This window comes from Porites lutea, chromosome 3 (genome assembly GCF_958299795.1).
Source record: "Porites lutea chromosome 3, jaPorLute2.1, whole genome shotgun sequence".
Lineage (NCBI taxonomy): Eukaryota > Metazoa > Cnidaria > Anthozoa > Scleractinia > Poritidae > Porites > Porites lutea.
In genome coordinates, this window is record NC_133203.1 from 16,785,962 (window position 1) to 16,793,332 (window position 7,371).

General features: G+C 37.9%; 1 pseudogene; it reads right to left on the reverse strand.

The window, feature by feature from the left end:
• Positions 1-470: 470 nt before the first annotated feature.
• LOC140931688 (uncharacterized) lies at positions 471-6,453 on the reverse strand (annotated as a pseudogene).
• Positions 6,454-7,371: the final 918 nt, after the last annotated feature.

The window sequence follows — 7,371 nt, forward strand, 5'->3', positions numbered from 1 at the left end:
TTAATTACTATATTTCAAAAAATGCAAAGGTCATTTCCATTGCTATGTAAATCATGCTATGTGATTTCACTTTATTTTTATATATTGTGAGGAAGTGGAGGGGGTTGGGGTGCTACCATAAATCTCACCCATTCATATATAATACATAAGACAGTAATATTCAAAACATATTTTGGTTTGGTAAAACTAATAACAGGAATTTTTTTTGAAAAGGCAGTTTAAGGATTCACTTACATGAAGAATAGATATGAAAAATAGTTTTTCACATAAATAGTTTTTTGTGCCATGTATTCAGCAGTATAAGGATATAATTTTGTTAAATCAAATTTTTCAAGTGATGAAAGTTAAGAATATATAATTTACAGAATTAACACTGGTTTGAGTAGTAGATTTTCAACATATGCTCATTACTTACATTAAAATAATATTATATTTCATGAAATGATGTGTGGTCTGCAAAGTGTTTTTAACTATAATTCCTTATTCAGGGCAGTTTCAAGCCTTTTAATCAATATATCTTTGCTTCCGGTCACAAGTAACCCCCTTTGTGCCAACTCTTTTTTTAAATCCTTGACAGACAGTTGCTTAGGATCAATAATTGCCCCTCTGGATGCTGGTCTTCTTTCTTCATGATCACTTCTTGCATGACTAAATTGGCAGTGAGACTGCAAAGTTTGTTCATCTGGAAATCTCTTTTGGCAGTCATTGCACAGAAAAGGTTTTAAAATTGCAAGTAAACTATCATTAAGGTTTTGGTCCTTAATACAAAGTAATATGTCCACACAGTCATCACAAAATGTAGAAGTTCCACCCTCATTTCGCTCCCTCCCACACTCACAATACTTGGGTTTATTTAAAAATGGTGGGAGACGTGATTGAAAATGAGATATGTATGATGAGGGCATTGGCTGATGCTCTGGGAGATAGAATGTCCTTACATAGTTTGTCCTCATCACCTGCCACCATTTACCTAATTCACGTGTGGACCTGGATCGATTAGTGAGTACAAGGTCAGATTTTATTCCAGAATGCTTTGATTCTTTGGCCTGTAAGGAAATGATGCCATAACCTACTTTATATTGGGTGAAAAGCAAAGAGGCATGATAGGGAATTGCATATGTAACAGTCTATACAGTGACATTAACAGATTGTTCAAAGAACATTACCAGTAAATTGAAATACATTTTACATAATTCACTTAAATTGTTTACCTCTGAAGCATTGGCGTCTACTTTGTTAAATAATGTACAAGCATCCCTTAAATACTGTGCAACCTTTCCAAGTGCTAGTCGTTTAATTTTCTGTGCAGGTGTCTCGTTTGGAACTACAAGGGCATCTACAAGTCTGTAGGAATATCGAGCAAGAGCTATAGCCAGCTCCCCAATAAGGCGAATACTCAAGTTGTTGGATCTCTTGTCTTTGTCTTTATAGTGTTCCCTTATGAGACTGGCAACAAAAGCTAAACTACAGCCCAATAGATGTTGCCCCACCCCAACATGAGCATTTACAATTTCATTAACATATTTTGAAAACTCACCAGCACTCTTTGTTGGGAGGTCATGCTGCCAGACTCTCTCACCTGCACCCTCAGGGTGGGAAACACTTGCTTCACTTTGTTTTCTTCTCCTCGTTTGCAGTTGTTACTGCTGCACTCAAAACCTGAAGAAATGTCTCTGTGACATTCCTCATGAGGGATTCTTTATACAGTAAGTTAAGAAAGTGCTGCCATGCATTTATTTCATTGTTCACTGGTTCAGTCCTCTGTCAGTCAGCAAAATGCCTTATTCGAGGTGAACCTACCTGTCGCAGACCATTTTCCCTCATGAACTCTAGCTCCCTAGCATGCTTTTGCTGACTTCCTAAACTGCTGCTAACTGACTTCCTAAAACCATCTAACTTGCCTAAATCTCTCTCACGCTTCGCATTTTCTCTCAGAAAGTATTGGGTTGATCTGACTGTGAAGCAAGGATATGACAAATGACAACTGAGGTAGTAGGACTCGAAGCAGGACTGTCTGTAGTTTATTGTTTGTAGTTTATTGTTTGCTTGGAGGTCTGAGGTCAGTTCCGAGGTAGAAGTGTGTGGCATGGAGACAAAAATGTTGTCAGAATAGGATTTGCTCTTTGCACAGTGAAGGCTAAGATGGTCTTGTGTGGAGACACGACATTTGTGTTGCATATAATAAGTGCAATTGCAAGAGCCTGTGTAATTCAAGTCTGGCTTAGTGCTCATTTAAGGAGCAGACAAGGTGGTCGCATGGGAGGAGGATGTAAGTCTGCTTGTTTAAACACGATGGTCAGTTGCTGAGGAAAATGCTCCCGTTTGTGCAGGCGCAAAATCGTCAGCGGTAATTACCATTGCCGAACTCTACCTAAGGAGCAGTAAAAAACATGGTGGCTGATCTTCGAGAAATTGTTATTGATTTGAGAGGAGATACTGAAAATACGGAAAGGGAGAAAAAGTTTTGGAATGTAAACGAGGTGGAAATGAAATCTACCTTTGAGCGGGAGTGGATAAAGGCGATCAGGAGAGCAAGACGCCGACCGAATTACAGAATGGGAAACATGAATAGTGGACTGGAGGAAGTATGTGGGAAAAGCTTTAGCTGACCGGCCCGTTAATTGACAGTTACCTTTTGGAGATCGGTAATCAAGTATCTGCGAAGTTAACTCGATCAAAGGCAACATCTCTGGCTAGCCCTGTTATCCTTTTCGTACCTTGGCCTGTATTTTGCCACATTACAGTACTGTTTAGAGGATACGGCGCTGAAGTGACATTCGATAATCGAAAATCGAAGGTGATCTCTACGTTCAACCTCCTTGAAACGGCGGAAAAGGTATTTTCGCCGGCTCGTTTTGAAGGACAAGATGTTTTAAGGAAGCGACATTTCAGTCGCCAACCTGACAAAAACGGTGAAATGAGAACTGTTTACAAAGGCAGATCGGCTGTGGCTATTTCTCAAACAACTCCTTTTTGTTTTGATTGTAATCTTAAAAATCAAAAGGTCACTTTCACATTCTACATTCAGCGGTACACAGCACAGGATTTTGTGATTGGCTCTAGCCTACAGAGTCTTATGAGTTAGTGAGTTTTATAAAATGCAAGGTGGGTAGTAAATAAGACTTTCTGGGATAGAATGAATCTTATTTCTCCAATTAAATCCTGGACACAATCCAGTATAATGTGACTGTGACCTTGCAAATTAAATGAATGAAAGACTAAGATTAGTAAGCATGAGACAAAAATTTGAAGACCAATTTTCCTTTTAATTAGCACATGCAGGATTATTTCCTTTACAGTTGCATAATTAAGAAATGCTAATAAATCTGTAAAAGAAAGAAGTATAAGTGGTAGTTTATGATCAGAATCATACAATCCAATAATATAACCAGCAGTAAGAGGCTCACTATATGGTACCTTTAGTTAATTACTATATTTCAAAAAATGCAAAGGTCATTTCCATTGCTATGTAAATCATGCTATGTGATTTCACTTTATTTTTATATATTGTGAGGAAGTGGAGGGGGTTGGGGTGCTACCATAAATCTCACCCATTCATATATAATACATAAGACAGTAATATTCAAAACATATTTTGGTTTGGTAAAACTAATAACAGGAATTTTTTTTGAAAAGGCAGTTTAAGGATTCACTTACATGAAGAATAGATATGAAAAATAGTTTTTCACATAAATAGTTTTTTGTGCCATGTATTCAGCAGTATAAGGATATAATTTTGTTAAATCAAATTTTTCAAGTGATGAAAGTTAAGAATATATAATTTACAGAATTAACACTGGTTTGAGTAGTAGATTTTCAACATATGCTCATTACTTACATTAAAATAATATTATATTTCATGAAATGATGTGTGGTCTGCAAAGTGTTTTTAACTATAATTCCTTATTCAGGGCAGTTTCAAGCCTTTTAATCAATATATCTTTGCTTCCGGTCACAAGTAACCCCCTTTGTGCCAACTCTTTTTTTAAATCCTTGACAGACAGTTGCTTAGGATCAATAATTGCCCCTCTGGATGCTGGTCTTCTTTCTTCATGATCACTTCTTGCATGACTAAATTGGCAGTGAGACTGCAAAGTTTGTTCATCTGGAAATCTCTTTTGGCAGTCATTGCACAGAAAAGGTTTTAAAATTGCAAGTAAACTATCATTAAGGTTTTGGTCCTTAATACAAAGTAATATGTCCACACAGTCATCACAAAATGTAGAAGTTCCACCCTCATTTCGCTCCCTCCCACACTCACAATACTTGGGTTTATTTAAAAATGGTGGGAGACGTGATTGAAAATGAGATATGTATGATGAGGGCATTGGCTGATGCTCTGGGAGATAGAATGTCCTTACATAGTTTGTCCTCATCACCTGCCACCATTTACCTAATTCACGTGTGGACCTGGATCGATTAGTGAGTACAAGGTCAGATTTTATTCCAGAATGCTTTGATTCTTTGGCCTGTAAGGAAATGATGCCATAACCTACTTTATATTGGGTGAAAAGCAAAGAGGCATGATAGGGAATTGCATATGTAACAGTCTATACAGTGACATTAACAGATTGTTCAAAGAACATTACCAGTAAATTGAAATACATTTTACATAATTCACTTAAATTGTTTACCTCTGAAGCATTGGCGTCTACTTTGTTAAATAATGTACAAGCATCCCTTAAATACTGTGCAACCTTTCCAAGTGCTAGTCGTTTAATTTTCTGTGCAGGTGTCTCGTTTGGAACTACAAGGGCATCTACAAGTCTGTAGGAATATCGAGCAAGAGCTATAGCCAGCTCCCCAATAAGGCGAATACTCAAGTTGTTGGATCTCTTGTCTTTGTCTTTATAGTGTTCCCTTATGAGACTGGCAACAAAAGCTAAACTACAGCCCAATAGATGTTGCCCCACCCCAACATGAGCATTTACAATTTCATTAACATATTTTGAAAACTCACCAGCACTCTTTGTTGGGAGGTCATGCTGCCAGACTCTCTCACCTGCACCCTCAGGGTGGGAAACACTTGCTTCACTTTGTTTTCTTCTCCTCGTTTGCAGTTGTTACTGCTGCACTCAAAACCTGAAGAAATGTCTCTGTGACATTCCTCATGAGGGATTCTTTATACAGTAAGTTAAGAAAGTGCTGCCATGCATTTATTTCATTGTTCACTGGTTCAGTCCTCTGTCAGTCAGCAAAATGCCTTATTCGAGGTGAACCTACCTGTCGCAGACCATTTTCCCTCATGAACTCTAGCTCCCTAGCATGCTTTTGCTGACTTCCTAAACTGCTGCTAACTGACTTCCTAAAACCATCTAACTTGCCTAAATCTCTCTCACGCTTCTCCTTTGAAGGTGGTGTCCAGGTATCTGGAGCTGAATTTTCTATTGTACCCCCCGTGACACACATATTCCCCTTATGAACATTTGCATATGGTGATGGGTACGTGGCAGCTTGATTCAGCCCATTATTGGCTCTGCTCTCCCAGGACTGATCTGCCCTAGGTTGGAATTCCACGGTGCACTGGTTACCACAGACAGTGAGAATATTGCCCTCAAGGAGCAACATCTCATCTGAATGCTGCAACCACATGTCTTCCATGACAGGATCTTTCTCCGCTATACTTAAAGAGTGCAGCAAGTACTGATACTCTCTGCTATGAACCCTGTCTCCAAGATTCCAGCAGGTGAGAGATCCAATTGACATACTTAGCTCACTAGTTTCTGGAGCTCCACCATCTGAAAACTGAAAAATAAAATGAAAGGAATTATCATTAAACCACATCAACTTTCTCTTTAAGTGTGGTAACCGCAGGTGCAAATTAAGAATCATAAATACTAATCCAGAAACAGTGCGTGACACACCAGGACATCCAGGTATTTGACACACATAACCGATGTCTCGACTTTTAACAAAATTGTCAACTTAAGCATCACTAACTATTTTAGACAATGAAATAACTACATCTCTATGTTAAATACACCTGGGTAACCGTGTCTCTTGTTTCGGATCAAAAACAGAACTTTGTGTTTTGCAAACTGAATTAAATTTTCGTCTAGAAAGATGATTATGATATTTCATAGCAACAGCTTGCTTCAAAGCATCTTCAGATTTATTAAAATTATCTGTAGCTCTCCCAAAAACACCTTGTAAATATTTGCCCCTTTTGTACCCACTTATAAGTCTATCCATTAATTCAGAGGATGCGTGAGATCTAAGGTAGTCCCAAGCACCATATAGTGAGCCTTCTTCCCCACCATGAATAAACTGCAGAATATTTTTAGTCTCCAGTTTACGTCTAAATCTGGTAGTAGAGGTTCTGTTATTTATCATTTCAAAAGTAGTTTCAAGGTTCTGCGTTCTTGTTCTTGCATATCCTCTCTGTTCCAATAAAACCTTTAGTTTTTCATATTTTCTGTTAATCTCATCCAGAGCCTTTTGCTTCTCTTCCATCTCTTTGGTCAACCGTTCTTGTTGACCTTTTGTTTCCTCCAACTTTTGTGCTGTTAATGTAAATCAAAAATACATCATTAATTTTTTGAAATGTTTCACATTTCTGCTTCCCCCGGCCGCCAATCTTTTTTTGATGTAAACACTATTAATTTAAATCGATTATTTTTTCAAATTGCTAAATAAAAATACTGTACCAAACGCACAGTTTAAAATATATATGACATAATTGCAACCCTGTCAAATGATATAGAGTCTTACCTATTTCCTCGGATGAAGTTTCCATACAAGATAGTTTCTCCGTCGCTTCTCTTTCTTTGTCAGTAAGATCCTCTTCTTTTTCTTTAAGATTCTCTTCTCTTTCTTTAAGATCCTCTTCTTTCTCGTTTATGCGGGCTAATTTTTCCGCTATTACCTCTTCTTTCTTTTCAGCCTTTTCCCTAAAGTCATGCTTCAATTTATTCAAGACTTGTGACCTAGAATTCACCCAAAACCTGTTTGTAACAGTTCAATTTGAGTCGCATCTTCCACTGTGGTTGTACTTCTTGCTGCATTTCCTACTTTTCGCATACAGACGAGTCGAACTAAAACGGTGAAAAATAGAACATCTAAGGAAATCCATTTAAAGAAAATTAACGGTCTGGAAAAGGAAGATCCAGTATGGCGTCTTGTGCATGACTGCCGATCAAAAAGGGGGTTTAAACATCGTTTTTTACCTTGTTTCACTGCCTTGTTCTCCCCAAACGGACGCCATGATGAATGAACTTTGATTTGAATTCGGGACTACTGTGGTTTCAGGGGGAAGCAAGAAGATACTGGCACAAATTGCACTAGGGGACAGTGAAAACGGCCATTTTGAGCATTTTTAGAGTAAAGCGCACAAAAGAAATGAAGACCTCCGAATTCAGATCTTTTATTTTT